Genomic DNA, 27428 nt, shown 5'->3' with positions numbered 1-27428 from the left:
TTTTGGAGGTGCACCGTCCACCAGCACCGGCCGCTCTCGCCTCAGCTCCCAGCATCGACACCGCACCGGGCTGCACTGTGATTCGTTTATTTCTCTAACGGGACTTTTCTCTTGTTTTCTTTCGGGCTGAAAGTTGTGCTCCCCGTCGTTCGGACCTGTTCGAGGCCCGCAAACCTCCGGTATCAGCTGCTTTCCATTAATGTATCTCCAGCAGGAGGAGACAATAAAGAAGAGAGCGAGTGAGAGAGACAGTCAGTATGTTTTGTTGATTCTGTTTTGGGGATTTTGTGTAATCTACTGCACTGATTTCACCCGTTCACCACACACACAAATGCCACAGTGAAAATAAACACACTACACTAAGGTGGAGGAAAATGTAGATAAAATGAAAACCTTCAGTTAGCTAATGCAACAAGTTGGGCCAGCTAACTACAGCTAACTAGCTAACTAACTAGAAAGACAAACTGACAGATAAACAGGTTTATCAGTTTGCTGCTCAGACACAAACGAGCATGAGTGCACCTGCGCAAGTTTAGGGGATGACGTCTGACCTGCTACTATAGTTATACATCATACTCCCAGTTTAGCAACAACCTTCGATTTTAAACTTTGAGCACAAAATTAAGTTATCTATCCAAAAAAAAAGTTGGCAAACGGTGTGGCTAATCAACTTAGACAGGAAATGACTCAAATAAATATGAAATATCATAGAAAAGCCAAAATACACTGGAGGTGCTCGGTGTCTGTGTGTGTGTGTGTGAGTGGGAGAGAGACGCACACAGACGACCAGCTGAGAGAGAGATCTCTCCTCTGGATTGGAAAATGAAAATGCATCACTGACGAATGTTTTAATCTTATCACAAATTAGAAACAGAGTTTGTGAGATCAAAGGTGCAAGATAACATTTATCTCGCCTAAATACTGTAAATAAAAAAATAATTTTCTTAATTTCTCTAATACCGACAGCAGAACTGTTAACGTCAGGGCTTATCAATACTACGGTCTTGAAAAAATGTGTTCCCCCGGGGCTTTGGTACCCGTCCCTACTTATTAGCTTCAAGCATATTGAAGTAGTGTCCATCGGTGTCTGCAGTCAGTTGGGAGTGCTGACCTGAACTTGCTACCCTATTGGCAGCCTGATGAAAGAGTTGTTGTAGGGTCAGTTCTACTAACACACTGACTGTTCTCTGTCTGTCTGGTGAAAAATCAAATATCAGTGTGGGCGTCTGCAACCTTTAAGGTCTTTTGTGTATGTGGGCCAGCCTTGAATAAACGCTCTAATAACATTTCTCTCAGGATTAATATAAAACATGATGGTGACTCTTTCAAAATCAAGACCGTGCTATTGATTTAGTATCTCTCTGTTGCCCGAGACATGTTCTAAAAGCACCTCGCAGCATTTGTTATCTAATCCTTGGTTGTTGGGGGCTACCTGACTGTTAAACCCCCAAGAAAAACAATACAACAACGCTTGGCCTAAATACCTCATTGGCGTGGCCGGTCAACTCGGTGTGCATGCATGCAAAGACTGCCTACTTTCATCCCAGACGTGTTTCATCTGCAGCCAGGGCACCCATGCAGACATAATCCCACTGAATCCCTTAAAAGGGACCAGTGACAGGCGTTCCTAATTCACATTTCATTCCGGATCGCACTCTACAGTCCTACGGGCTCATTGGGTAGCTACTGGCGGGTACTTCCTGGTCCCAGTGTGGTCCTTACATAAGGTAGAAAGGGCTGGTTTAAACAGCTTTAAAAATGATAATGCTTTCATGGACGTTAACACGGGCCAGCTGGGAACAGCTATATAGGTAGAGAGAAACCGTTGATGAAGGAATTATAAGGTGCATTTGCTCACAAGTGGAGTGGAATACCGCATTTAGAAAATCAGCATTGAGATTCTCCCGACGTCACGGATGTCACTGACGTCACGACGTTGTTGAATCAGAAATGGAGGAAAAATTGCAATCTCTGGGCACCGAGAGCTCTGTGGCAGTATCTCATATCTGTACAGCGACCTGACTGCAAAAGGAGATTGTAGAGAATGAATGATTAAAATAAATATTAAATAAATACTGCCATATTTATGCCTAATTTAGATGACATTATTTTTTTGAGTGTTGATGGAGCAGCCACAATGTTAGCATGGCGTAGCCCTGATCGATCCAAACTCCATTCAGAAAATAAGCATGTTAAAAGTTGTTTGCTGGTCGTCTTGCCGACACACTTGACAAAACATGACTCAGTCAGACTTTTTACAAATTGAATTAAATAAAATGAGGGCTGTCAAATTTAATGCGATAATAACGCTTTAACGCAAATTAGATTGAGCGCCACTAATTTGTTTAATGCATTAACACAACTTTAGGTCGTAGCGGGTTCAATTTTAAAAGTAGAGTGAAGATCATGACATCATATCAAATTTAAAAAACCTGAGGAATCCATTGGTACCAACCACGTCATACTAGCTTGTCGGGAAAGAGGCTAAATAATGCTCCCAACTTTCGCTAAAGTTTTGGTGAGGAAAAACTGGCATGGCCATTTTCAAAAGGGGTCCCTTGACCTCTGACCTCAAGATATGTGAATGAAAATGGGTTCTATGGGTACCCACGAGTCTCCCCTTTACAGACATGCCCACTTTATGATAAGCAAATGCAGTTTGGGGCAAGACATAGTCAAGTCAGCACACTGACACACTGACAGCTGTTGTTGCCTGTTGGGCTGCAGTTTGCCATGTTATGATTTGAGCATATTCTTTTTATGCTAAATGCAGTACCTGTGAGGGTTTCTGGACAATAAATGTCATTGTTTTGTGTTAATTGTCATAAATACATTTGCATAAAGCAGCATATTTACCCACTCCCATGTTGATAAGAGTATTAATTACTTGACAAATCTTCCTTTAAGGTACATTTTGAATGGAAAAAAAATTAATTAAATAAATTTGCGATTAATCGCTGTGGACAATCATGCGATTAATCGTGTTTAAATATATTAATCGATTGACAGCCCTAAATAAAATACACTCTAAGGTAACCACAGATTTTGTAAAACATTACTGGAAATCTATTGAAGTGCAACAATTCAAAGTATGACTGCTCAGTATGAAGCTTGTCGCGGGATGGAGTTGCACTCCTGTGGAAAATACCCCACTGGTGAGTGACCAGTGAAACAGTACAAGTACCGCGGAGGCTGAATGAAGACGACAAAATGCTCCAATGATAATATTTTGATCAATTCCTATTTCCGCTTTCTGTTTTTTGAGATTCAAAATGACCTCGGCTCGTTTAGCTCCCAAACCGGTGGTTTTGGAGTGGCAGGTGGGAGTGATATATCCTGGCCTTCTGTCAACAAGCCGTGTGACGGACAGCTTCATTAGAAAGAAAATGGACGCCCCCCGGAGACACGCCTTTGTCCCCCCCCCTGCCACCACCACAACCACCACCCCTTAGCTTCCTGGGATTTGGAGAGAGGACAATCTGAGCAGGTCTTTTAGAGTGGGAGGTCTTCAATTGTCAAATGCTTAATAGACTGTGCTCTCTCCATCTTGCTCAGGAAACACGCATGTGAGAGTCGGACATACGCGCAATGAACACACACACACACACACACACACACACACACACACACACACACACACACACACACCTAGTATCCCTAGTCGCAGACATTACCCCAGTATCTGAATCTCTGGCAGAAAATCAAAGATGACTGATGAGTGGAGCCTGGCTGTGTTGAAGGTCTGAGGTGTGCGATTGTGATCTGGGGACAAAGGAATCATTGCCAAAGGTTAAGCATGCGATAAAACCCTCAGGGAGGCAGGGAGGATTCTAGATGTCATTAATCACATGGACTTGCTCTTTTCATTCAGTTGTCATCTTTTTTCTTTCAATCAATAAAGCAACAATGTCATGTCGGTGTGATGTGGGCATCAGCTGTAGTAATATTCACTGTGGTAAAATCCACCTGGGGGTCAAGTTACATTAAAGCTGAAGTAGGAGAGATTGGAGCAAATATGATTAAAAAAAGGTTATTTTTATAAAACGGTCGCTATATTCTGACGGTAGTGCATGAGACAGGTAATCTGAAAACAATCATGTGCTTCTGTGTCCTCCGGTGCTCCTAACGGCATCTGCAAGATTTCACAGACCGGAGGAAAACAAGCAGTCAGAGCTGATCTGAGGTCTGCTGTTCATCTGCCATCTATGAAAGCCGGCTGTCAAACACTCGCGATCTCCGACCAAACGGTCAAACTAGGAACGAAGAACACATCAAACGGGACCTGTCTACAACGCACAGAAACGCTGAGGTTATCCTCCAGTTTACAGTTCATATGAAAGCGAGGGGCTTCATTAGGACCACACTGCAGTGCCAAAGAAAAAAACTACGTCAAAAGTACCCCCCGCGATAAAATGAGAAAAGGCGGGGAATCCGCTGACATAAGAGACACATGCCCCTTTTACGACGCACTGGACAGTATTCTGTGTGGAAGCGCCTGTGCCGGCATTGAAAATGTCATTGAAGGGGGAAAGCATTGACCAGCAGTGATGAAGGAAGGAACTATAGTGAACACAGAGAGAAGACTGAGGGTCCATCAGAGCTGAAGTGGACCAGAAACAGAACTGAGTCCTCCTTTTTGGTCCACTTTAAGAGGGCTGAGTTTGGTCCGTTTAAAAAGTTCTAGATGTGAAACACCCTAAATCAATCGCATACGACGTGCTACGTTACGAGACGGCCACGCTGCCACCGCCGACTGCGTCTTCAAGAGGGTGTGTGGCTATAAATGAGTAAATCTAGACAAACGCCAACCAAACGGCTCCACAAAGCATTGAGAGGTCTTTGTTCGAGAAGGGGCACGGGCACGGACCCAACACTAATATGGCTAATGGCTTAGGGAACCCCAACTGCTTCTTTAATTGAAGCCGGCTCTCCTATGTCCAGTGGGGAGAGAGAGGCAAGGGCGAGATAAGAAACAACGAAAGAGAGAGAGAGAGAGAGAGAGAGAGAGAGAGAGATTGGGGAGAGGGCAACGAGTAAGGTTTAACTCTGATCTTGAAAGGCAAGGAGGGGCTGTGAGGGGGATGCAGAAGGTATGTGTGTGTGTGTGTGTGTGGGGTGGGGTGGGTGTTGGGAGGTAGCCAATCAGGATTTCCCCAGAGGTCTCAGGACACCTGGGATCATCAATGATTGATCAAACTCGAGGGTTTAACCAAGGGAGAGGTGGGTAAAAAAAACAAGAGACTGAGGGGGCAAGAAATACAAAGGAGTGTGTGTGTGTGTGTGTGTGTGTGTGTGTGTGTGTGTGTGTGTGTGTGTGTGTGTGCGTGTTTGTCTGTGTGTGTGTGTGTGTGTGATAATGAGAAAGAAAAAGCGAGAGGGGAAGCAAAGTCGAACAAGAGAAAAAACAAGAAATGGACAGAAAAAAAACATCAAATTGACCAAAGAGAAACAACGAACCACCCCGAAAACAGACGAGTGTATAAAAGGCCCGATTCAGTTGACTGTATCTGAAGCTGAGAGAGGGCCGCTGTGGAAGCAAACATCCCGATCAAAGCTCTGCAGAGACCCTGCTGCCTGCCCACATGGTTTTGGCTGTGCTCAGACCAGCGAAAGACAAACAGAATCTCAAAACCGATCCACACGGACTGGAACATAATTCTTAGGTACACACACACCAGTGCTCTCACAGTGACATGCTGACATCTTTAAAGGGAAATGTCATTATTTAAACCACCGATTTTAGATGTTTTTTTTATATCATGCTCGTTTGTTATAGCTTCTTTGTAGAGACTGTAGACAGTGAATCAAGACACACTGGTGTCTACTGCTAAAAAAGTGTCTACTTTGGTAAATTGTAATATCTCCAATATTTCACTAAAAAAAATATTACTACTGGGGCTGTCGCACATGTTTCATCTGTTCAAAATGTACCTTAAAGGGAGATTCATCAAGTATTCAATACTCTTATCAACATGTAATAAATATGCTGCTTTATGCAAATGTATTTATAACAATTAACACAAAACAATGACATGTATTGTCCAGAAACCCTCACAGGTACTGCATTTATCATAAAAAAAATATGCTCAAATCATAACATGGCAAACTGCAGCCCAACAGACAACAACAGCTGTCAGTGTGTCAGTGTGCTGACTTGACTATGACTTGCCCCAAAACTGCATGTGATTATCATAAAGTGGGCATGTCTGTAAAGGGGAGACTCGTGGGTACCCGTAGAACCCATTTACATTTCACATATCTTGAGGTCAGAGGTCAAGGGACCCCTTTGAAAATGGACATGCCTCGCCGAAATTTAGCATAAGTTTAGAGCGTTATTTAACCTCCTTCGCAACAAGCTAGTATAACATGTTTTTCTAGTTTCATATGATATGATAGTATCTTCACTCTAGCTGTAGAACTTGCGAAATTAGTGCCGTTAAACAAACTTGCGTTAAATTCTGCTCACACACTGATGCATTTGTATTAACAATTTAATGTAATATATTATAATATTTCAGTCACAGGGGGCGATTTTCTGTAGAACCACTACTTTTAATTTTGATATCTGTGAAATCTTGCATATGCCATTAGGACATTAGGACATTAGGACATTAGGACATTAGGACCCCGTAGCACAGAGTCACATGATATTTTTCACATTACCTGTCCCATGCACTACTGTCAGGAAATAGTGACTGTTTTATAAAAAATAACTTTTTTCAATCATATTTGCTCCATTTCTACCCACTGTAACTTTAACCTGCTGTAAAGCTGACTATTCATCAGTGTACAAGGATGTTCATACCACTTTCAGTTAGGGCCGTGTATTGTCAAGAATCTGGCGATACGATACGTATCATGATACAGGGGTTACGATTCAATATATTGCAATATTTTAAATCTAATTTTAGGAAAACTGTCATAGTATAAAGAACACACCGCCACATGCATAAAATCAGAGTAAAATAAAATGTACTTCTTTGAGATTAATATAAAGCGCTATATAAATCCAATATATTATTATTATTATTATTATTCTTTATGCAATCAGTACAGTGGGATCTGCTTTTACATTTATCACAGTCCCTGTAACATCCAACATCATGGCACTACTTTAAAAGGGCACATACACTGAGAGGACGCAAATGAAATAGTGTTGATTGAGTTAGTCTTTGCATGTAAACCTTTAATTATAAATCAAATGTGTATTTGAGAATTGATACAGTATCACAAAACATAATCTCGCGTTCAGTGCTTGAGCTTAAGGACATCTCGGGGGCTGAAAAAAAATACAATCGGGGAGGATGAAAATTAATTTTGGGACGAGAGTTGAAAGAAAAATACCCCTTACATTAGAATGAACGGCGATGAAAATGACTGCATGTTTTGTGCAGCACACCGTTATTACTTTATAAATTATTTTATACAAAATTTACAAAATCAAAACAAACATGCAAATTATAGATAAAAAACAAACAAACAATAAAATTACTTTTTAAAATAAGTCTTGGATAAATAATAAATTCATGAAAAAAAATAAACCACTTGATGATTAACTATTGATAATGTAGAAAAAAAAAGATTTTAAGTTTGGGACAGTCCACATTCATTTCGAGACGGTTCTGGAAGGACGCTGAAAAAAGTTAGTTTAGAGCTCTGCCTATTTTCAGTGGCATGTATTTGAATCTGATCTACAAAAAAAGACCTTAAAAAGAACCTGAGTAAACCTATGTGTGAGAGTACCAATACAGAAAAGACAGCAAGTCAGGCCTGCAAATTGGACCAGGAAGTGGTTCTTCAGTGCATTGCACAATTGGGTACTGGAATGGGTAATAACAGGATCAGGGAATAGCTTTACCTTTCAAGAATTCTTCATCACGGCATTTCCTTTTAATTTGATTTGTTTATACGTTGTAATGAAGACAGATTATGCACTGTAATAGATTTACCTCTGTTCTTATTGTTTCAAACCCTCAACATGGTGAAACATGTTTTGGGTTTTTTGATTGCTGGCTTTTGGGAAAAAAGCAGATTGGCTTTGAGGGGTTGCCTGGCATTGTTGCTGAATCTTTGAATAAAGACTTGAATCCACTCCCCATGTCAGGCCTGCTGCTTGAAATGCATTATTAATGAGAATAGTCTGACTGATGCTTGGGATTAATTACAGTAGCTTTGAAAGCAGCCGCCCCCCGCCCCCCACCTCCACCCCTTTTTTTTTTTATTTGCTCAACACAACCAAGCCGACAATATTCTCATTCAACATCAAAATTAAAGTGTGTATGAGGTTTGCACACTTTAAAGTCTTGATGCTGAAGACACCCTAACAGACGTTACTGTCCGGGTAAATCGTTTCTACTCCACACTCCAGCAACAGATGCACCGTGCTGTTGTCACCTGCTTGGTCACACAGAGAAAAAGCTAAAAGGCTAAGAGCTTCTTCTTTATCGCCCCAAATTTGAATCCTCTTTTGTCAATAGACTCGTTTACAAGTGCAGCTGGCTAATGCAGCGCAACCAACACGTGTTGGTCCTTTTAATGAAAGACTTCTCTTATATCACTTATTCGAGTGCTTCGTGCATTCATGAATGATTAAAGCACATCGCGTCATTTAAAGGACCAGTGTGTAACATCTGGAAGGCATCTAGCAGTGAGGTTGACAGGGGGTTAACTCCAGAGCGAGTAACGTTATCGACTTCGGCCAGAGGTTTGTCCGTTCTGGGCTTCAGTAGGAACATGGCAGCCGGCACCGCGGAGGGAGGACCCGCTCCCTACGTAGATTAGAGCTGTCAATCGATTAAAATATTTAGTTGCAATTAATCGCATGATTGTCCATAGTTAATTGCGATTAATCGCAAATTAATCGCGCAATTTTTGTCTGTTCAAAATGTACCTTAAATGGAAATTTGCCAAGTATTTAATACTCTTATCAACATGGGAGTGGGTAAATATGCTTGCTTTATGCAAATGTATGTATATATTTATCATTGGAAATCAATTAACAACACCAAACAATGACAAATATTGTCCAGAATCCCTCACAGGTACTGCATTTCATGGCAAACTGCAGCCCAACAGGCAACAACAGCTGTCAGTGTGTCAGTGTGCTGACTTGACTATGACTTGAATAAAACTGCATGTGATTATCATAAAGTGGGCATGTCTGTAAAGGGGAGACTCGTGGGTACCCATAGAACCCATTTTCATTCACATATCTTGAGGTCAGAGGTCAAGAGACCCCTTTGAAAATGGCCATGACAGTTTTTCCTCGCCAAAATGTAGCCCAAGTTTGGACCGTTATTTAACCTCCTTCGCGACGAGCTAGTATGACGAGGTTGGTACCGATGGATTCCTTAGGTTTTTGTAGTTTAATATCTTAGCAGGATCTTCACTCTAGCTTTAAAATTGAGCTACACTACAACCTCCGTAAGATCGTTTGCATTAATGTGTTAAAGAAATTAGAGGCGTTAAAATTTATTTGCGTTTATTATTATGGACTTTGAGCAGCTTTATGGTTATTTGAATTAAATTACATTATACTTTTATATGCTGCTATAAGCCCTATATGGTTCTCAGCTAAATCTTAAAAAAGGAAGAAAGAAAATTCATAAACAGGGTTATCTGACAACCGCAAACCATTCCTCAATACATCTAAAGCACATATGTAAAATCTACAGAGCCCTAGTGTTTTAAGAAATTATTTAACCTTTTTTTTTTTTTTTTTAAATGACGATATATTTATGACCTGTTTTTAAATATTTATATCTTCAGTAGTAATGGATGTCCTTTAAGTAAGATGCCATTACTTTTTTTTTTTTCGATCCATAATTCTCAACCCACATTCATCTTGCTGACATGATTGCGGCACAATTTTTCTCGCTAATCTTGCAAAAACCGAGGTCTCAACAATAGCTGAATGAGCGGGTGATCACCATGTGAATGTGGCAGATCCTCCATCCTCCTCATTCATCAATCCGACGCACACATGCACGCAAAAAAAAAAAAAATGGTCATTGTCGCTCACCGTGGGTTGTTGTTGGTTTCAATTAGTGGACCGCAACATCTGACACCGGGCCACACGAGTCTTTATTGATTGGCCGAAGCTATAGAAATGTATGTGTCAAGGGCAACTGGGGTCAAACTGTGGACCCCGGAAAGAGAAAAGACGTGAAGAATGACAGGAGGGAGGGACAGAGGGAGGAGAGAGAGAGAGGCAGACGGACATGGCCTAAAGTATCCAGACATGCCTCTGTAAGACGAGGGGGGAGAGGAAGATCCCATTTAGATGGGACACAAAGACTGAAGGCCACGTTGGGTGTGTGTGTGGAGGGCAGGGTCTGAAATGAACTTTCCTCACTGCCTGCCACATTTTTTTTTTGTCTGCCGCTCACACAAATCTCTGTGCTAAATGAAGGAATTACATTTTATATCTGTTGTCATTCAATGTTCGATATATTTTACATAAAAAACATTACATACATGGTGAATTACAGTGATGGAATTACACCGTGGCTTCCGGGAGAGCCCTATTTTTCGGGGGTGGGATGGTACTGTACACGGTACTGTACTTTGCTACTGTCATCTATCGTGGTTGTTTGCATAAAAACACACAATTCAAATGATTATGATTATTTAAATATTTGCTTTGATTAAAAGCAAGTTGCTCAGAGCTAGTGTTAGGAAGTTAAACAGGTCATAATTCTCTCTCTAATATCTATTTTATATTGCTGTGAAAACCTTCAAACAACTGGATCTATTTGAGTTTCTCGCCAAAAACTTAATTTTTACGAGATTACATTTGAACACATCGTGACAACGTTGTAACTTACCTTCGCCCTCAAACGCCTCGTAAAAAAATACCTCCGTTAACGTTCGTAATCTCCGTTATTTATCCAAGCAGGACTGTGCTGCCCACCGGCTGCTTAAAGGTAACGTTACTAACTCTCCTCCTGCTGATTTCAACACAGGTTTTGTTGTTCTCAGTGTAGCATTATCAGGGACAAAATAAGGTGCGTCCTTCAGGTTCAGTAGCAGTACATGATACAGCTTGCCTTTGCGTCATTGTGCATGTGTGACTGTTGGAAAGCATCAATACGGAAGAATCGATAGTCACAGAGGTGTGAGATTCCAAGGAACTGGACATGTAAGAACCCGTTTTTAACAGGAAAACAATTCTCTTTTCCCATCCCCACTGCTGCCAAAGTGGCCGATGGCCTGACGATTTCACCTGTCACCGCCAACAATTTACCCGCATTTGGCGGGTGGCGGCTGCTAATTTCAGACCCTATGAGGTATAGGATAAACTGCTATGCGAAAACCAGACATTCAAAGTAATGACATTTTTGTAAAGTGATTCTCAAAAGATTTTTTTTAGGTTAGTCAAGGGTTAAAGTTAATGTTTGTTTAGGATCAGGAATGAAAGCCGGTGCAAAAGTGTGTGTGTGTGTGTGTGAGCCTGGTAGGGGGTGAATCAGCAGCTGGACAAGCAGACTTGATCCGACTACTGTTCAACTAATGGACACCACTGACGGCCTGGAGCACACACACACACACACACACACACACACACACACACACACACACAATAACAACAACTTCTGGTCTGTTTCTCATATTGCATTCACCCACTTTCATGTGAGAGCATGATGTTACAATAATAAGCACGATGCTATAGCTTGTGGGCTGGACCTGGTGGGAGGTATCATTTTGTTTAAACACAGAACAACGGCCGGTTGGGGGGGTGGGTGGGGGTGGGGAAGGGGTTGCCACCTGGAGATGGACGCACAGTGAGCAGCTGCCATCTGTCCAATGAAACCAATGCCACTGTGTAGTCAAGTTCAGTAAAAATAAATGTCTCTACGGCAACGAACCTGGGAGAAACTGCATGGCTCCGTCCAAAGGGAACAAAATCTCCATACCAACAAAGAGCAATATCACGTTAGTGTAATTGGTAGGGATGTTAATAATTAACCGTTTGACCGTTAACCGACATTACGAATTTTAACCGATTAATGCTATCAGTTAAATGGTTAAAAGACACTTAAAGGAGAATAGCTGGTCCACCTTAACAGCAGATCTTAAGAGAGTCTGAGCCGGTGTTGCGAGATACAGGGAGTTGGCTTGGAGGAGTTGTAGCATTTATTCACTGACAAATAAACTGTACACACACTGCACTGCTACGGTCACAGCTATAATGCCACCGACTCCCCACACTCACCGCCGCCACACACACACGGTCTGTTGTACACTCGCTAACGTTACGCCACGCTGACAGACAATCTCTGGCAACCTTGCAGCTAAACTAAATAATGCGGTGGAGACTTACTGGGACAATCATGAAGCGTCATGGCTGTTACAGTAACTCTCCCTGACGGGTGAACTGGGGACTCAGTTGTCTGTTGTGCTCATACACTGCAGCTGGTGATAAATGATGGACTTTACCTGGCTTTTCGTTGCAGCTTGGCGACTTGTTAGGCACTAAAAATAGCACCGCTGCATGCGACGCGCTAATCTTGTCGGTTAACGATTAATAATCAGTTAATAAGGGTCGGTTATCGGTTAGAAAAAAAATTCTAAATTAGCATCCCAACCAATTAGTGAGCTTCAGAGGTGCTCGTGAGGGGATTTGTTACCTTTGGACAGAGCCAGGCAAGCTGTTTCCCATGTTTTCCAGTCTGTACGCCATGCTAAACTAAGCTAAGCTAAGCTAAGCTAAAGGGTTGCAGGTTGTGGCTTTGTATTTAGCATACAGATACTGTATGAGCGTGGTATCTAACTCTCAGCCAGAAAGTGAGAGTATTTCCCAAAATGTGGAACTTTTCATTTTTCTCCACTGGGGGAAAAAACACTTTGATGTAATATTCTCAATGTAATCTGGATGCATTTGGAATTTTGTATATATTAATATCCTAAAATCAACAGAAATAAAAAAAAAATCAATAAGTAGAATATCTTAACTTAACTTTTCACCGTGTCATCATCGTGGTTCGACAATATCTTTTTTAAGATTTTATGATTTTATGTATATATATTGGCATGGCAACTTATGAGGTCAGAGTTCAGTACTGTAGTTTCTAGTAAATTTCTCTCACTAGCAGCCGTCTTTAAAGCCCCTGATTTTATTTTGATGTTAACAATGCAGCTAAATTAATAATAAAAAAAAATGTATGGTGAAAAGTAACATTTGGTCAAACAAATAAGATTTTGTATATGGGCCCCCAAAAAAGCTAGAACCGGCCCTGCTAGCTGGTGCGTCTTAAAGTTGGAGGAGCTGCTGGACAAGATGCTCCTGTCACGGGGAGAAACGCAGCATGTTGCCACGGACAAAATGTGATGGAGAGATCTCACTGCGGCCTTAATACCCGTAGGAGATAAAGAGGAGTAAGTATAGTTAAGGTTAACATCAGTAACATGATTTGAGCTGTTGCAGAGTTTTGACTCCTCTTAGTTAACGTAACGTTATCGTTCCAGAAGGTTCCTGAAATCGGTTGCATTTCCTTTCATACATTGTCTAATCTGTGTTATTCTGCTGCAGCGGTTGAAGTAATGCTGAAACACGTGAAGATGGAATGGGACAAAGTATATCGTCAAAATCATACAGACGGAATGAGTCGTTTCGACCGACGTCAGAACACAGAAATGTCAAACTGTCGCACATTCAGGAGGACTATAAAGATCTGGTTACTGTGTTTGTGTCATTTCCTCCTGTTCCCTCACTGTGTGGTCAGCTGTGCTGTAACCACTGTGAAAATCTATACTCCCCTTCTACACCCAGACACACTGTACTCTGTTTGGTTAGCCTCCCCCCCCAGACTGCTGGACCTCTCCTTCTGTTACATCCGGAAAATCTAAACAAAGCACTGAACATTAATGTCCTACTTTTCTTTAAACAGGAAATAATATTTCTGCTGAACCTAATTTATATTTCATTAGAAGGTGACGGAGCTGTTGATCAGTACCAATGCATTAACATCCAAACTAAAGCTACCCCCTCTTAGTTGATTAGTCGACCATTCTGGTTTTAGTCGACTTAAGATTTCTTCAGTCGATTAGTCATTTTCTAATGCTTTTTTCATGCTGAATGACTTATTTCCAAGAAATGTATGAGCACATCTCTGGTAAACACAAGATTTAAAGTGGTGCTTTGTGTGATTACTTGAGGAGAGACGTAATTTTAGAGATCTGTCGATTCAATCAACGAATCGGTTAGTCGTCAAAATCATATTAGTGTTAGTCGACTAAGAATTTCTTTGATCGAGGACAGCCCTAGTCTAAATCACCCACTGATACCCCTTTTCCACCAACATGGAATGGGTTCTGTTTCGATTTGTGCAACTAATTTTGAACCGTTCGGAGCATATATTACTACAGGAATGAGACTTTTTTTATTTTTTTACTTCTGGCGATTGCATTCACGCTTTAAAAATCATAAAAGTGGTGTTCATTTGTGGAGATCATCTTGCTGAACAGAACATGTAAGTATCATAAACATGTGTTTGCCACTGAGCTTATTTACTGCAATAATCCAAAACCCGATGGAAAAATCTCTTTGGCTTTTTGTCGAGGGAACCCAGAGCGATGCTAACTTCCTTGTTCGCCTAAAAAAATACGTCATCCCTGGAGCACTCTATTTCGACCAAAATTAAATTCGGAACCCGATAGGTTGTCTCCCAGCTGGAACCAAGAAATAGCAGGTTTTCCTTGACATGAAGTATGAACCGTAACGACATCAGTGGGCATAGCATATTCTACAGGTTAGAAAGAGACGATGGAGGAAGGTAACAATGGAGAAGCCAAGTGAGAAATTGTCGGGAAAAAGCGCGTGCAGTGTTCTAACTAATAGCTGGTACAAACAAATATCTGTAATGACAGAACAAAAGCTCGCAGGTAATCACTGCTCTCCACCATCTTGCTACTGCCGTTTACTTCCTTTGCGCATTGTGCAACGCCATCCGTTGATGACGCATCCCTGATTACAATGTTTCCGCTACAAACTGGTGGAAAAGCGGGCTGGTTCGCTCGGATACCTTTGCGTGGCAGTTTCTCGGATAGTTCAGTTACAGTTGTTTTCATCTTAAAAAAGAGGGTAAAGTTAACTGTATTGGTTTCCTGTGCAAATTAATAAGTCTTTGTACTTGTAGAGTGAGCCAGCCCATTGCTGTTGTTTAGTGTTTCAAAAAAAGGATTGGTGAACCAGCATTAGACGCAAAAATGTTGTCACTAATCAATTCCAGGAACAGTTCAGTCAAATCCAGCATAGAAAACAATTTCCACAGGGGTTCTAGGTTACTCATGTCAATAATCTTGGCTTTAACAAGCACGCATGTTTTTTATTGTGGCTCGCTGCCAACTGGATCACAGAAATGAGGCAGACTTTTCGACTGCCGTGGTCAAACCGGTCAAAACAAACCATCTAAATGATTTCCTCCTCTTTCTAGCTGCAGCTGGGGCAAACACACACAGAATCATGGTTTTATCTGCTGCACTCTGCCTACGGGCCAAGGTCCTTTACTAAATTATACCGTTCAGCACAGAACAGTATCCCTCTCCTCTCATCTAATAAAAACAGCGAGTGAGCAGCCACTCAAAAAAGGCTTGGAATAGTTTGGCAGAAAAGCATCTATACGTCAATTTCCGTGAGCCGGAGAGCAGGGTAATTTAAAGCCACTTTTCAGGTTCAATACCAACCTTCCGGATAAATCTCACATAGAATGAGTTCAGCATTTCCCGTTGATCGACTGTTTAGCAGTAAGTGGAATGCCAACATGTATAGTGCAACTCAACACAGTGTATTAGGAAGACAGTGAGGACTTTTCCAATTACATAATTTTATATGGTTAAGAAAGGGTGACTGTTTATTGATTAGCTGTGATTGATTCTATAGCTCTCATTCTCAAAATCATTGCAGCTCACACTAACTTCTACTGCATATAAAAAAAAGCATTGGCAACCATATGCATGTATGGTACACAGTATATGGCTGACCCCTCTTAAAGTGTCAGTAGGCAGTAGATTTTTGGCATCATCGGGCAAAAATTCCATAATAACCTTTCAGCATATTGTAATTCAAGTGTTCTGAGAGAAAACTAGACTTCTGCACCTCCTCATGGCTCTGTTTACAGGCTTTAAAAAATCTACGACGGGAGACTTTGACCAATCAAAGGTCATTTCAGAGAGAGAGCGTTCCTATTGGCTTTGCTCCGGTCATGTGACCGGGTACTTGGCCTTCCTTCAACAGATTTTACAATGGCTGCCGGGTCACAAACTTTCTCATTTTACAGCTAAACAGTACACTACAAGATAATTCTGAAAACATTTGAGGCGAGAAATAGGCATTAACGTAACATAATATTGATTCATATTTGATCAGCGCTGCCTAGTTTGACCGTTTGGTTGGAGTTCGCGAGTGATTGACAGCCGGCTCTCATAGACAGCAGATAGACAGCAGACCTCAGATTAGCTCTGACTGCTTGTTTTCCTCCGGTCTGTGAAATCTTGCAGATGCTGTTAGGAGCACTGGAGGACACAGAGGCACATGATTTTTTTTAGGTTACCTGTTTCATGTACTACTGTCACGATATAGTGACCGTTTATAAAAATATTCAGCTTTAAGGTGGGTTTATGGTCGCCGTAGAGAAGCCGGTGCGAGGTGCGCGGGCCATAAAATTACGTCATCACGGCTTTCGAGACGTGCGCGAAGGCTCCGCAAGTTGTTGCGGCGCTTGGACGTGCACCTCTGAATTTTTGTAATTACGCACCCACACTGACCCTATGTAAAATGGTTATAGTTTATACACATCAGGCTTCAGGCGCCAGACTTCCCAAAGAATAAAGCAGAGAAAGCTACTCTTTTGTACATAGTTTTATTTACGGAACGTTCTTCCAGAAATTTTCGTTGACTTCTTGCTTATCCACAGACTATTTTGTTTCTATGCCCCCTGGCGTTTCGGAGCATTCTGCAACGAACAACGCGCTGAGCATAAACGCCTCTGTGCATGCTCGTGGCGCAGGCCTCGGTAGATGGCTTTATAAACATAGCCTTAGTCAATTAGTCAACCATACAGTGTGAGCACATAAATCGTGAGCTTTGGCTTTACATCGAAAAACAATCTACTCGTACAGTAGGAATTACACAACAACATTTCTAAAATCGTACAGTGCATGCCCAGCTTCAGTCGACAAAGAATTCCTTTGGTGGAGGACAGCCCTAGTACACAGATGTTTCTATTCATAAGAAAAAGCAGAAATAGAGCCAATTACTTTCAATAGACTCTATTGAGAAAAGGGGGCACTGAAAGGATAACAAGTATGGCTTCATGGTTTAAGTCCTACACTGCAGGTTTTCTGCAGTAATCATTAGAAACTTGAAACCCAAGTGGTGAGTATGACAGTCAATAGGTGTGTGCTGACAAGTAGTCAATTATCACTGCCAGCCAGTCATGTAGTGACAAATCTGTAACTTACATACTCTAACAAAACCACTCTGGGTCATAAGCTCATCCTGAACTATGTCAACGGCCTGGTGATCACATCAGCATTAGACGGCAACATTTTGCATCAAAATTGTCACGATTAGTGGATTCGTTTGCAGAGGCAACGTAAATCTGCACTAAAGGCTTTGTGTCAAGTTAAACTATGGTGATCTTTGATCTGTGAATTTAGGCCGTTGAACAATAGCAAGCAGTCTTCACAATACTGTCCTTTGAGGGAACGGGGAGCCGGAGAGTCCACAGTGACTATAAGTTGAGAACTAAAGTCATGCACTTTAAATAGATATCAGTGCATCAGAGGAGTATCATTGGTACTCTGTTGATGGCATGGACTGTAAGAAGTGGACGAAGTCACCGTTACATCACCCATTGATTTGTGGACTACAGTTTTGAAGCCTCGAGTTCATCACTTTGGCTATCGCCATCTTGGTTTTTGGCCATCATGATCTTGTTTTTTTGGAACCAGAAGTGACACGAGAGGGTGAAGCTAAGTACAACCGAGGGCTAAATATGACATTTCTTTGGCAACCAAAATGTTACAATTAACATTCATGAACTGAAACCACATTGTGAAACGGTTTAAAGTACTAAAACGAAAAGACGAACAACACCCAGACCGGACAACACCGTGGTGGCAACCTGTCAATCACAAGGTAGCCACGCCCTAAAGCTTCCCCTGCTTTAAGGTCTATTTGACTCTACAAGGGACCATAATTTACTAAATGAAACATCATGCAGCATTTAAGAAGACTTGAAACTAGCGATTGAAACCATAAACTCCTGTTTACAATGTTTACTGATGTAATAAATCAAGTGAGAAGTACTTTGCATTGGCGTTACTTTTCAGAACTGAAGGTTGCCGCCTCGTAAAACCTTGCATGTTTGTTCATTGAGATGTGTTTTTTTTATGTCGGTTCTTGCATCCTACGGTTTGATGGTGGACAAATGCAGATAACAGTATTATCTTAAATAAATTCAAATAAAAATTATATATATATATATATATATATATAATAAATAAATTGATTTTGGCATAACAAAAAGTACCTAGACATTGGTTTGCATGTAATGCTTTTAAATTAACCAGTAGCCAGCGTTATCCGCCCTAGACAGTGAGTGGACTTCATACTGGGTGGCCGGCAGACTCGCCCTGGAGGTATTATGGTTTAATCTTCAACCTTATTACTTTCCCCTTAGCTTTTCATTAATCAGGGGGAGACTTAAGAGGATTTTACTTCAACTAACATCACAACATAAAAATCTGAAGTACTGAGTGCAGCTGATTCCACAGTGTAAACAATACAAGAGTCCTTTTAATATATAAGTAACTTTAAAGAAGTGAGAAAGAAGCCGAGTAGATCAATTCAATATAGTAGGCTGATAGAATGAAAGTAATGTCCTACACTGGAAGTAGTAGAGCTACAACTAATATCTTCGAGGTTACATCATCAGCAAATATGCAGCACAAGAAGAAATGAAAGTGGATAGTGTAATTCACAGCGACAATGTCAAATAGTAAAAATAGAAAAAACATTTTTTTTTACTGTAGAATCCTTCCAATAGTCATGGGTCACGAAACAACATTAATATCAGTGACTGTTTAACACTGACAAAGTAAATGCAGACAACATGGTTTTGCAGATAATTAATGGGCTAATCAAGAGTTCCGGACAGATAGAACCCTCTCTCTTGAGTAGCCTAAGGGGATTTAACCCATCCTGTCTATCAGGATCTAATCTGACACCATCAAAATCCCCTTCCCTGCTGATAAACCTCAGGATGAGCCCCTGCAGACAATAAGAGAAGAAAAAGCTGACTTAGCAGTAGCCTCTGGACCTGCTTTCTGTGTGTATAAACAAGTAAATCCCAAATCCATTAACTCGATCGACAGCGAAGTAAAGCAGTTGAGTTGGGTTTGTTTTGATCAATCGATTCCTAGAATGTTATCTTGACAAGTGTGCAAATGATTATTGATCATCCATTGACATCCACTGGAGATTCTCGGTCCTTGTTAGCAGGAGTAATTATTTCAAGGCTGGTCTTGAAAACTAACAATGAAACAAATCACACGTCAGTGGGGGGTGTTACTTTCGGGGCATTCGTGACAGTTGCCTGTACCACCAAAGCCGCAGCCCACACCAGAAACCCCAACAGACAAATGCGGAGGCATTTCTTCAAGAAAGGGAATGCTCCACCTGTGAGTCAGTCGGATCACTAGCATAGCTCTACTGGGTCAAAAGGCAACTGTCCAGGGGGCCTGTGGCTGGGTGTCAGGGGGGGAAAGAGGGTTTATGTTTCTGGCTATAGGCAACTGGGCCCACATATGTAATATGTATGCGGCCTAGGCAGTAAGGGCTCAAATGTAGACAGGATGGGAACTCCTATTCAAATTAACAAATGGTTGGTCATTTGGTTAGCACGTACAGGTTCACCAATCAGTCAGCCAATGCAAGGTCATCAGTGATCATTTTGTTTACTCCCTTTGTAGTCGAAGTTATGACTGTCATCAAGCAAAAATCCGCAGTCTGAATCTGTCCCAAAAAAAACCTGAATGACTAGTTGATATGTTAATAACCAGTTCAGTGTAGTGCACTCAAGTGTTTCAGTTCCCAAAGCAGCGGCATCACTTCACTGAACTTTCAGTGTAAAATCTGCTTGGAACTTGTCAGTCATTATGAAACATAACATTGAACATGAAATATTGCAGCTTCCACATTAACAAGACCAAGATTCCATTCCAGTTATCTTAGGTGTTGCAATGACTTACCCTGATTACACAAAAGGAACAGCTACTGTATACATTCTGATTCTATAGTGGACAGGGCCTGAGGCAGCTGGGGGTGTAAGGTTTTGTCTATAGGCTGGGCAGCAAACCCGTTCTCGCTCCCAACTCGTCAAACACCACGTAAGCGCCCCTCCGCATTGGAAACTGACGCACGGAGGCACCCTTTAGCAACAGTATGTGAGAGAATGTAAAACACACCCACGGCGTTATTAAAGTGACGTAGCATTGATAGCGCGAGAGTCCGTTGATGGGCTGTTGGATGGGTCAAACAAACACAAGACTTTCAACTAGGAGACCGGTGTTTAACGTCCCGTGTGAAACTAAAAGCAACATTGACTCATTTTGTCACGTCAGTCTTTAGTCACATGACTCGTTGGTATCATGAGTCCCGTGAGTCATGTGACTCAGTAGCCACGCGATTCGTTTAGTATCGTCAGCTCTGTGAGTCACGTGAGTCGCTGGTCAACGAAGCTTATCTTAAATAAACTTGAACTACATACCCCCAAGTGACCTTAGTACCTTTAAACACATCAAGCAACTGTTAACTATCAGGAACTACTTTGTGGATCCAAAGATATGCATCTGGTCTCATGAGTGAGATGTGTCATGATACATGTGTGTATGATTCTCATGTCAAAGGTCCACTCATCCTGTACCTCTGTGTCTGTACAGTAGGATGAGAGGATGGAGGGGGTTTCTATTTAATTACAGTGGATAGAAGCATGCTGCTAATGAAAAGAAATATTTATTAAGCTGGGATCCAATCTACTCAGCAGATAGCAGGCATGTCTGAACCAGGGTTAGCCATTTGTGAAGCATTTCGGATTCGCACAATGCCGTTCATTATCCTTATCTTCTCAGGGATGCCTGTGGCTTTAGTGGTGCCCCAGCAAGTGTTCTCTGCAGAATCTCCAGTCCCACACCCCATTACAGCATAAACTCAGCCCACACACACACACACACACACACACACACAAAAGAATGCACCATGAGGGACCACCAGCTGTTGCAGTGACCGATATGGGGAACGCCCAAAATACTTCTATCATCAAAATCTGGCATGCACATTCTCTCTCTTGAACATTTACACACCTAAGATCAACATGGCTCTTTAGTCTCTGCACTCCATGATTTCTTTCAAGATGCCTTCCTGCTGGTTGTAGGGGGTTAAGCTAATAATTACAATGAAATCATACCGGACTCATCCGACAAGTCACCAACATAGTCATTCATTGACAAGACAAGAGCTCATCGGAAACTCAGCAGGTCATCGTATCCCATCATTCTGACAATGCACCAGCCAGCTGACGACATGCCTGTACGACAAAAGTGCCAAAAATACATCTAGCATCCTACTGCAGTATGTGACACCTGAGATGAAGAGATGAGAAAGCTGAGGAGGGGTTCACTTGCGTCAGATTTTTCAAAAAGCATTTAACACTCTTCTCCCATTATCCCAACGTTCCCACTCGTTTCCCATTCTCACGCTGTTGAAAGGCAAACTACTTAACCTGCAGCGTGCCCGACACTTGACACCTATGAATCATAACACCCTGTCCTTGTGCGCATACGTGCCCAGCAGTCTTACTTTTATGATTCGTAGACAGGGCTGGGAAATAGTCGTTTCAGCTGCAGAGCGTCGCTTTTCAATGACCAGCTGCAGCTGAAGTGGCCTTCGACCCATTCACCCTCTGTGTGTGTGTGTGTGTGTGTGTGTGCGTGTGTGTGTGTGTGTGTGTGTGTGTGTGTGTCTGAGAGGTTTGAGGTCCGGATAGTAAACCTAACCACTTCCTGCATGCCACCTAATGAGAATAATCACCCACACAGTTTGATTTTCAAAAGCGCTGCATGCAGAAATGGCAACAGTCCTGAAATATTTGTGTTGGATTTTGAGGCAGACAATCTCTGGTTATATGGAGCCCCGAAACCGACTGATGTAGTAAAAGACAAGTCAGATATAGTAATGACATCAACAGATAATACTGTTAGTTACATGATTATATGGAGAGTGTAAAAAAAAATAAAGCTTTATACTTTTCCTTTAACCTTCAATCATTTGGTAAAATAAATCAAAATGTATTTTTAAAATGAATTCAAATTGAATTCATTCATCATAGTCTTTCATCAGCTCATTTTATTTTCCTAACCACATTATTACATTTTCTGAATGCTTGTGATAATGAGATGAGTGTGCCGATGTATGTCCAGAGCAGTGATTGGTCCGAGAGGTGTGTGTGTGTGAGTGTGTCTCAGAACCTCCGGTGCTGAGAAATGAAGCCAACGCGGAAGTGCCAAAAACTGCAGTTCTTTGAATGGCCACTTGAGGCTGGCTCCAAATGCGAGTTAATCCCCATAGACCCCCATGTTAACATGCCCAACGTCACAGCAAAAATAAACATGTTTACAGTCTGGTACAAAAAAACGGTTTTGGTCTCTATAACTAATTTCCCCGTACTGTACGGGGGGTGAGTTTGTATATAACTCACCCGTATAAATTATAATAAGGCTTAAAGTTAGGCATAATTGAGGGTGTGGCGGTTTTGAGTCACAGGTGGGTGCAGTACCAGGTGCGTTACGTGAGCCCGCCTCAGCTCCACCAACAATCCACCTTTTTGCCCATTTTTGGATTAGCCAGGAGTTGGGCTTCGACGTCACTGCCAAGATGGAGAAAGCCAGAGCCACCCAGTTTGAGCTTCACAACAGCTCTTCCGAAAACAATAGGTGACGTCACGGAGACTACGTCCATATTTGACACAGTCTGTCACGGTAGCATCACTGTATAAACTCTTGTAACAGGAGCAAAAGCATTTTAGCCGGCAAGTAATGCTAACAAAGTTAGCTGGCTAACCTTACTTAGAACGTTTTCGTTCAGTTTCTTTGACATTATGAAAAAGGAGACAAAAAAAAATATCACACACATAAAAAAAATGTCAAGGATAACACAATTAAGTCCAAGACGTATTTTCCATTGTGGCCCTTGATAAAGACCAGAGACGAGATAATGTCATGAAGCTAGAAGCTGTGTCTGTAAACTTCCAAGCGCCGTTAGCTAGCTAACTTGGTTGACCTTAGCTTCCTAGCTAAAATACTTTAGCTAACTGATGAGATGTTAATGTTTTGTTCTACTACATTAAATACGTCACTAAATACTTGTGAATTTTGAAGCCTTTATGAGTCTTAAAAAGGCGGTTGCTAACAAGTGGCTAAATGAGAATACTAAACGTCATCGTGCCGACTCATCCGTCGTTACATTCTCGCGTATACTCGCGCTCATGCGAACGTGGTGTAGTTTGTTTATAGCCTAACGTTAGCTTTTTACTTCTGGCAATTGCATTTACGCTTCAAAAATCATAGAAGCATTGTTCATTTGTGAAGATTATCTTGCTGAATAAAACGTGTAAGTATCATAAACGTATGTTTTCCACAGAGCTTATTTTCTGCAATAATCCAAAACCCAATGGAAAAATCCCATTGGCTTTTTGTCGAGGGAACCCAGGGCGATGCTAACTTCCTGGTTAGCCTACACAAATATGTCATACCTGGAGCACTCTATATGGATGATTAAAAAACTATAAAGCTTTATGTTTGTTTTGTTTTTTTTACATTCCATTTTAATTGTTTAACCAAAAATATTATTTATTTATGTATTCAGTTGTGTTTTTTTAATGACAAATAGGACTGAAGTCTGTGGACAATCAAACTTCTCTACACACCACAGTCTCTGATAATGCCATAACCACGCACACTTTCATTCATCCCCCCACAGTCAAGTGTGGGTAATGTGATATCGTGCTTCTGGAACAGACCCCTCAGAAAGCAGATGGCCAGCCATTCAAAAATGTCTGGATGCTGGGACCCCGAGCAAAACCAGAGAGGAGATTGAGGTGGAAGGCTTGGCTAATGACTATACAACCACAAGAATCTTTACAAAGATAAGGTTGTATATGAAATTAAACATTTGGCCCTCTTAAAATATGTCCACAGCACATTTTTTTGGAGAGGCTTTGATTTTGATCGATTTCTAAGCTGCTTCTCTTTTCCAAAATAAAATCCAGCAGCTGTTATAGAAGAGGGGGCACGACCAGCTGCCGATATAAACTCAATCTTCCTATTTTAGCCATTTCAGCAAAATCATGAACACCTCCCACACTGAAGAGCTTTGTGACTTCAGATTCAGCAGTCTGATGAGGTGCAACACATAGACTTGAGGGGGAACCTCTGAAAGTCAAAACCTCACCTAGTCTCTGAACAGCTGAAATCGTAGCACATGCCCGTCTCTGAACGCATACTCCCTCTGTGACAGAAGCATTTCAACTGTTCTCTGCTAGGTCTATGGGTGAGGCTGGCCTGGCTACTAGGGATGCAACTTTTTCAGTCCCGATACCGATAGAGATACGTGGGCTTTGGGTATCGGCCGATACCGAGTGCCGATTCGATATCAGTGATAAATGAACAAGCTGTACGCCTCACTGTGTGGAGGTGACTGGAATCATTCTGTTATGTGTAAGGCAACATCAGGCTTGACTTAAACATTGCTTTCCCATCCTTGTAAAACAAAACGTGATCAATAAATAAATAGATATGCATTTATATAATTGTTTTTTATTATTAAAGGGACTGTTTGTAAGAATCAGAAATTGGTTGTAACAGCGACACCTGTGTCCGTTAAGTCAACAAAAGTCAGCGTCCTGTTGCTCGCCCTCGCCCGTGTGCATGCGCTACCTGAATGTGAGCGAGCATCCGTCAAAACAGTGAGGCGACACACGTCAGCTAAAACCACAATATCACTCTATATTTCAGCTGCTTGGCAGTAATGTTAGCTGACCAGACGAAGGTCTCTCCATGAATCAGTGCTGATCCCAGTGTTGGCTTTTCCTGCCTCAGCCTCCAGACCGCGACCGGAGGGTGAGCTGAGCGAGCGAGAACAAGCGCTGTGTGAGTGAATGCAAGCAGGCAGGCAGAGGAGCAGAGGAGCAGAGTACAGTAGAGACTCCGGCCCTGGAGACCAAAGCTACGGTCTCCCCCGCGTCCTCCGGCCGCGGCCAACACTGTTTTGCAAGACGGGCTTCACTACATATAACTTTGTTGTTTTGGTGCTTCTGTGTAGTTTGTGTTGGAGTTTGAGTCTGAACAGCGTAGCCACACGCGAGCGCGCAATGGACACCGACCCGGATTGATTTATACGTGGAAGAAGTTACAAACAGTCCCTTTAAAATGATGCATTTTACACCAGCAACTTGGTAAAAAAAACTTTAAAATTGAGTTGGCTGGATCGGCCCCATTGTCACCGACATCCGATCCAGCTTATTTGAGTCCGTATCGGCCCGATATCCGATCCAGTATCAGTGCATCGCTATACTGGCTACGATGTTCAACTTCATCATTGTCCATCACCAATCAATGACAGGAATTCCAGCAAGTAATCACTCATCTAAAAGCAACTGAACTCTTATCAAGTTCAATGAACATTGTCAAAGCATATCATTTCTGGTTTTTTTTTTGTTGTTTTTTTTTATAAATGAAGCAATAAACAGCTGTGTTTGTCCAGCAGAATGCTAGCAGGTGAATAAGGCATTTGACATTTGGCTCACACACATTCCTACATCAGCTGACAAAAGAGTGTGAGCATAGTGTGTGTCTGACCTGAAGCCCTGTGCTCACAGTCCAAGCTACTGTATTATCTATTGTAGTGAGCAGTCTAGTCGGGTGTGTGCTTTGTTTTGGGGTGTAATAAAGCTTCAATAAAAAGCTTTTTCAGATTTTCTGCACCCACCTAAAAGCAGAGCTCACCCTCCATGTCAGACTAATACAATACTTTGATATTAATTGCAACGTGCCTTTTGAATGTAACACCAAGCATCACACTAGCAAGTGTCAAGCTGAGCCAGTCAATATTAGGGTCTTGTCTTTAACAAGCAAAACTGATGCTGTGACCGAAAATCTTATTTTTATTTTATTTTTTCCCATTTTAATAAATGCTCTTGAACTCACCTGTGAGGTCAGTGGAGTGTGTGAATCAGCCGTCCATGGTGGTGATTGAAACAGAGCCTCGCATCCGCGCTAACGAGCACAAAGTATCTGATGTGGTCCAGCTTGTTACTTCACGATACTGCTGGTTTTCCCTCAAAAACCTGGAGAAACTCTGAGGAGGTAACCAGCTCTGAGAGGAGAAACAAACTCTGTAAAGTGTCTGTAGGAGGCTGTATCTGTGTGTGTTCCCATCAGAAGAACCGGAGGCTGTCTCTCTCTCTCTGTTGTTTGACCGCAGCCAGCGCTCAGCTCAGGACAGACAGACAGGAGAGCAGCGCAGCGCGGACAGCTGAGACAAGATGCACGGAGTCAGACAGGGTGGGACAGGAAATGTCATGGTGTCGCCTTCAAAATAAAGTCCCCAAAACCAGTCGCACCCGAGAAGGAAAAAATGTGTCAATAAATAAGTGTTGTAAATAAGTATGTAAACATGTAAATAAGTGTTGTCTTTAAAGCAGCAGTGGGTAGAAATATGATTAAAAAAAGTTATTTTTATAAAAATGAGCCCACTATATCCTGACAGTAGTGCATGAGAAAGGTGATCTGAAAAAAATTTCACAGACCAGAGGAAAACAACCAATCAGAACTGATCTGGAGTCTGCCGTCCAGCTGCCGTCTATGAGAGCCGGCTGTCAATAGCTCGCGAACTCCGATAAAACGGTCAAACCAGGCAGCGCTGATCAAATATGAATCAATATTATGTTACTGTAATGCCTATTTCTCGCATAAAATGTTTTCAGAAACATCTTGTAGTGTCTGTTAGCTGTAAAATGAGAAAGTTTGTGACGCAGCAGCCATGTTGAGATCAGTTGAGGAGATACCAAGCACCGCCCATGCTCAATAGGAACGTTCCAAATGACCTGTGATTGGCCAAAGTCACCCATTCACGGGCTAAATTTTCTAAAGCCTGAAAACCAAGCCCCCAAGAAGAGCACCGGTCGTTAATCCTAATTTCCGTAGTGGCCAAACGGCGGTACTACAACTTCCGTGTCCGCCACGTGATGCCATTGGGCCCAAAAATACTTTTTCCCATAGATACATTGGGAAAGAGACGTCTGTGGTTGTGGTAACGTTGTGAGAACACCGCTGCTGAGCAACAGTATTAACATTACTGTTGGCGTCTAGAA

General features: G+C 41.8%; 1 protein-coding gene and 1 long non-coding RNA gene across 6 annotated transcripts in view; one reads left to right on the top strand and one right to left on the bottom strand.

Annotated features, from left to right (window-relative positions):
• plxnb1a (plexin b1a) overlaps nt 1-26625 on the bottom strand; it is an 87963-nt gene extending 61338 nt beyond the window's left edge. For 3 of the 5 annotated variants that reach the window (XM_037772860.1, XM_037772864.1, XM_037772863.1), the window contains exons 1-2: nt 26263-26625; nt 3675-3762 (exon numbers count right to left, since the gene is read on the bottom strand). The gene's annotated coding sequence lies outside the window, so the exon portion shown is untranslated. The remainder of the gene's footprint in view (nt 1-3674; nt 3763-26262) is intronic. The other 2 variants (XM_037772861.1, XM_037772862.1) reach the window with 1 other exon arrangement.
• On the top strand, nt 355-6134 carry LOC119489888. The gene is made up of 3 exons (XR_005207274.1): nt 355-516; nt 5797-5799; nt 6121-6134. It is a non-coding gene; the product is annotated as an uncharacterized LOC119489888 (long non-coding RNA).
• Nucleotides 26626-27428: the final 803 nt, after the last annotated feature.

This window comes from Sebastes umbrosus, chromosome 6 (genome assembly GCF_015220745.1).
Source record: "Sebastes umbrosus isolate fSebUmb1 chromosome 6, fSebUmb1.pri, whole genome shotgun sequence".
NCBI classification, from domain to species: Eukaryota; Metazoa; Chordata; class Actinopteri; order Perciformes; family Sebastidae; genus Sebastes; species Sebastes umbrosus.
This window is presented reverse-complemented; position numbering and strand designations above follow the sequence as displayed.